Genomic DNA, 5,697 nt, shown 5'->3' on the forward strand with positions numbered 1-5,697 from the left:
TGGTCGTTGAACGCAAGAAGGCCAAGCTAACCAACTTTGAAAAGTATCGTCGGCTAAACCGTGAGGTGCGGCTGAAGATGAAAGCAGACCGTGAGGTGTACTGGAACAAAGTCACTGAGGAACTTGAAAATACGGCCGAACGACAAGACTACAGGATGTTGTACCAGACCATACGTAGTCTCAGTGGCAAGTGCAAGACGATGAATGATAACATCAGGAAGGTGGATGGCTCGTTTGTAAAGTCAACTGCGGAGCGCCTGCAACGGTGGAAAGAATACTTCAATGAACTCTACAATCACGATCCGCCCCAAGGTCCGGCTGCAGCGCCGCCCATCATCGACCCTCCTACAGTGCCGATGTCTGATGCAGAACCAACGGTAGAAGAAGTCAAACTCGCAATCCATTCGCTAAAGAACAACAAGGCCGCTGGCCCTGATCATGTGGCAGCAGAAGCCCTCAAAGCTGGAAGAGAAGTCCTCGTCATACGTCTACACTCATTATTCAAACTGATCTGGACATCAAATGTGATACCAGCAAATTGGAAGAAGGCGGCTGTCATTCCTATCCTAAAGAAAGGTGACAACCGAGAATGTAAAAACTACCGGGGCATCAGCTTACTGTCCATCGTCGGCAAGGTCCTTATGAAAATAATTCAATCACGTCCTGCCTCCAGTCCACTCTGCATACTGGAATTTTGTGTCCTAGCAGGAAGTCTACGCCTTAGCTACCTCATAACTGCAGACCCCTCTGAAACCCTTCGATCTAACTTACGGTTTCACTGGATATCCACCTCCCTAGAAATGTAACTACATGTCCGGTCAGTGCAGCCCATGCACAATTGTGACTGGCCTGTTTAGCACTGTCGGTCCTTTCCGACTATTTTCTCATCTCAGTTTTTTGAGAGTGTCAATAATCAACTTAATATAAGGGAAAATAATCATAGCATTGATATAAGGACTTACATATGGCATCAAATTCCTTGAGGTAGATTGCTGAAATTATCAGAATGGGTGTGAGGTATCGTACAAAGAAGTGGAAAATCTAGAGGGTTAAATATGTTTGCCACACAAAAAAATCCTGACCACAACAAAGGGCAGAGACCCAGGAGGGAAAAAAGTTACCGCGTGTTATATTACTGTCGGCTCACACCACATATAAAACACTGAGACACACGCACAAGGCAATTAACACGTAATGCACCAGCATGAGCATAAATGCCAGGAACGACAGCAGCCAGTTATGTAGGTTACATTGTAGGCTCTGCAAAGACTCCCTGCAGAAGTCTAAATCAGCCCATACCACCTTAATAACCAGTGTGCTCTGTATTGAAGGTGTAATAGGCAGTAGTGAGATATAGAGGACATAGCCTGAGGCAGACTGTTGTATGCTACAGATGAGAAAACATAATTTTGGACAACAACCTGTCCTAACTCAGTGTCCTAACAGTGTCCAGATTTAATGTGTGAAAATTGCCCGAGTGAATGCTAAACAGCACTTTGAAATCTGACAAATAAGAAGCTGTTTGCATCAACGACATTATGCATAACTTTGTCCAGTAGTTGGTTTGTCTTTGATGCTGGACGCCAAAATTTGTTACAGGTGCTTTATGCTTTAGGGTTAGCGTTGTGCTAGCTTTAATTTATTATGACTGGGTCTTTAATTACAAAGGTTCAACACAGTACATAGCAAAGATTCGTCTGCAGCTCAGTGGCCTTCCATCCATTAATAAGAGCAAGCAAAGTAAATGCTTTAAGTGTCACCAGCATTTTCCAGTTGACATAGTGTTATATAATTTGAGTAATTCCACAAATTATACAGCTAACATCTTTCTTCCCCCCCCCCACCGAAACATGTCTGAAAACTCTTGATGAGAGACAACAGGACATTCTTAGCCTAATAATCATCATCAATGACATCCTTTGCCCCAGACAGTGAACCCATGACAATAATCTTTTCTCTCTCTCTCCGTAATCAGCACTGGGTACAGGCACAAAGCCTCCAGGCAGGTCAGCTGAGTGGAGTCATGTTGGTCCATTGATGCTTGTCTTCATCTGTCATATATATATATATATATATATATATATATATATATATATATGTGTGTGTATGTATATAAAATGTATATATCAGTTGGTATTTGCTGTTGGATTGCAATATACTACTCTGACTTTTAATGCTTACCAGAGAGTGAGCAGAATGACTTTACACTTTATTGTGAAATGTACATATTTATCAACTTGCGACAGAAAAATGATCAACTTTGTTTCTTTTTATTTTGCATAGAACAGATGTAGCCTTTCTGGATCAGTTTCCAGCACTGTGGAACAAAGCTTTGTTGTCTATTTGATGGAGCAGGTCCATTCTGCTTGAGTTAGCAAGAGGGGAACCACCTGCACTCCAACAGAAGGGATCGTATGCTTCCTCCATTAGAGTGTAATAAGCACTCAGGCTTTGTTCCCCATTCTGAATTCATGCCAGCTTAAGAACCCTTATAACCTGAACACATGTTTTCATTTGTGACCCTGTCTTTCCAGCTAGTCAGTCTACTTCAGTGGAAAAATATTGGACCTATGTGCTTTCATAGATGGGACGCCATTGTTTCTAAACAACAAAGAGAGATTTGAAAGTCTGGATTTAAGTCCATCTTGGTGCACCCAGAGGTAAATACTATTAGTGACATAATACGTGAAGAAAATATAAAAATTATTCTTTTCAGGGTGCACTAGACCCCAATCCAGTTTCCACTGGATTCAGTGTTAAGTGTGCAGGGGCTCTCCTGACATTTTTACCCACGTGTGTTGCTGTGTTTAGAGGGTCTATAGCTGAATAAAATACTGAAAAGTGCAGAGCATCAACAATGTGAACATTACACACCTACTGAAGGAATAACAGGATATCAGTTACAGTTTGCAAGCTGATACCAAATATAGCTTAAACATTGAAGCTTGGCATGTGAAATCAGCAATCGGTCATTGTAATCCTGGGACTCTGAGGCAAGTTTCCCACCAAATCTAAACATAGCAGTGGTGTGGAATAGTCACAACAAATGTGGTGTATATCCCAAGGCCACTGGTAGCTGCCTACCACTCTTTCCCCATTGTGTATCGCGGTCTTTCGTCATCAAGAGTAACCCAGCAGGGTCAAGCAAACAAAGGAGCACCTGGACACAATAGCAGCCTTGTTTGGCGCCGCGTGACAGCATGACAGGTATTTCAAGGCTCACACTGACAGCAGACTGGAAGAAAGGTCCTTTGGAGTCGCTGACATTTGAATAAAATCACAGACAAGCACAAACACAGTCTATCAGTACCAGGAAACAGCCCATGTGAGAAATGTAATTAAAATTAAATCACTCACAACAGATTTCAAGGAAAACTGACTTTTTCAGTGACTCAAATTTTCTGGTCACTCTGTGGAAAAGGTGTGGCATTTTTGTTTTTTGGATTAAAGAACTTTTATCTGCATTTTAGCTACTCTAATATCCTGTTGTATACTACAGAAAGGGGGAAGAGAGTGTGGGAACATCGCCACTGGGATAAGGCTAGCTGTCCACCAAGTCTTTAATGATACAGCTCTTTTAGAAGACATTTTCCTGAGATCCACATAACAATGAAGATGTCCTCATCCATGAAAGTGTCATGTCATCGGTTTCCAGAGGTTGACACTGGAGCAGTAACTGTATCAAGAAGTGATGCATTTTCCAAGCAACAACGAGCTTGTTGGACTGGTGGTAATGATCCAAAATAATTACAGTACTGTGCAAAAGCCACCTCTCATTTCTTTATATTTTTCTAAGGAAGTCGGACTGTCTCGTAAATTCTTAAAATGGTCTTGAGAAAACTTCTTGAGGCTTTCTAAATGTCTTTTAAGTAGTTCTTTGGATATTGGCTGCTTTTTTTAAATTTTCAGTCCAGTCCATGTACCGGACCATTTTCAGAGGATTTTTTTAAGCCACTTAACGCTGACCTATGAATCATTCAAGTATAAAAAGACATCTAACTCTAGGGATGAACTAGTGTTGAGTCTACACATAATAGACAACTTGGAAAAGAACTGATTTTAAATTGTATCTTTGTTTCGAGCAGCCTGTGGCCAAAAACATCATTTGTTCCAATTTTTTTGTTGTTTCTACAAAATCACTAATGATAGCAAAGTTTGACACAAGTCTAAATGAGAATTTCTACACCAACAAGGTGATTTCCAAACACCTATTGACTCAAAACTTGGCATATCTCAGCTTGGTGTGCTGTGTGTCCTTAAAATCTGGGGAAAGCAGACAATTGGAGATAAAAGTCATGTTCTTAAGAAACTGGAAATATCCAGCACAGACCTGACACAGGACCTGAGCGATACATCTGGCCGCTGATCCCAAATGATCCCAAACACACTGCCAGTGGTGTAAAAGCATACCTGGATAAAACACACTCACAATGGAACGCCATCGGTCATGGACTAATCTCCCCACACCCCGGACCTCTACATTACTAAAGCAGTGGGATCATCTTGACAGAGAACAGAACAAAAGGCAGCCAACATCCATTAAGAGCTATGGAATGTCCTTTAAGAAACCTGGAAAACTATTCCTGAAGGCTAGTTAAAGAAATGACACAAAACCTTGTCCAAAAGACTCAAGTTTGTGGTGAAGATTAAAGCTGGTCGTACCAAATACCGATTTTCAGGCCCAAAAATAGAACAGTAACTACTCTGTCTGCTGTGTTCCTGTATGTTTGAACCTATTTCAATACATCTCTGCCCCTAGTACCCATTTTCCCAGCAAAATATAAAGAAATGAGGGGTTGCTTGACTTTTGCACAGCACAGTATATTAAATAGATACTGGAGCAAATATAGAAAATAAAGAATAAAAAGTATAAAGATAAAAGTCCACATAACAATAAATATTTCCCCTTTTTCCCATTTTGGTTGCATGGGAAGCCTTGTGAGATTTTTACGTTTGTAATGCACATTTCATTTACATGAGCTGATACCACATAGCCCCCACGAAAATATTCCTTCATGTTGCGCTTGCAGGGAATCAGTTACTTTAAACTAATTCCACTGATTCTCTGGGCAGCCTTCTTCGGCTGGGATAATTAGAAACATGCCGCTGCACAGAGTAGACAGCAACAAAAGAGGCAGAGGAATAGCATAAGAGAAGGAGGTGGAGGAGAGCAAATGCCATCTCATGTGGCCTGGCCAAGCGGCTTTAAGTAATCACATCTGAAATCAGGAGGAAACACAAAACAGTTCCTAAAGGCAAGAGTGGGGGAGCATCGAGGGCAAGCTGGGAGGGACTCATATGGTCCTAATGTGAATTATCCATCTGTGAATACAGCACACTTCTCCACTCACAACCCCCTTAATCAGCCTTTTTCTTTCACAAATTCTTCTGTATTTTATCGGGCTTAGAAACATACCATAGGAGAACACAGGATATCAAAGCTAGTTGATAGACACATAGTTCCTCATGGTTGTGCTTCACCCATCAGCACATTCACAATTTCAAGTAGAGAGTATCAGCAGCCTGTACAGCTGGGCTCTGACCCTAAAATGTCCACTTAAGTTCCTTCTGTTTTATTCTAGACAGTGTGGTTGCTGTGCTGGGATCTGTAGCAGAGCACTAAGAAAAGCCTTGTTCTGTGCAGACTTTATGTTGTTTTGAATTATTCAGTTATGCTTTAACACGGCACACGTGATC

This window comes from Perissodus microlepis, chromosome 5 (genome assembly GCF_051167445.1).
Source record: "Perissodus microlepis isolate ML-2025 ecotype Zambia chromosome 5, ASM5116744v1, whole genome shotgun sequence".
Lineage (NCBI taxonomy): Eukaryota > Metazoa > Chordata > Actinopteri > Cichliformes > Cichlidae > Perissodus > Perissodus microlepis.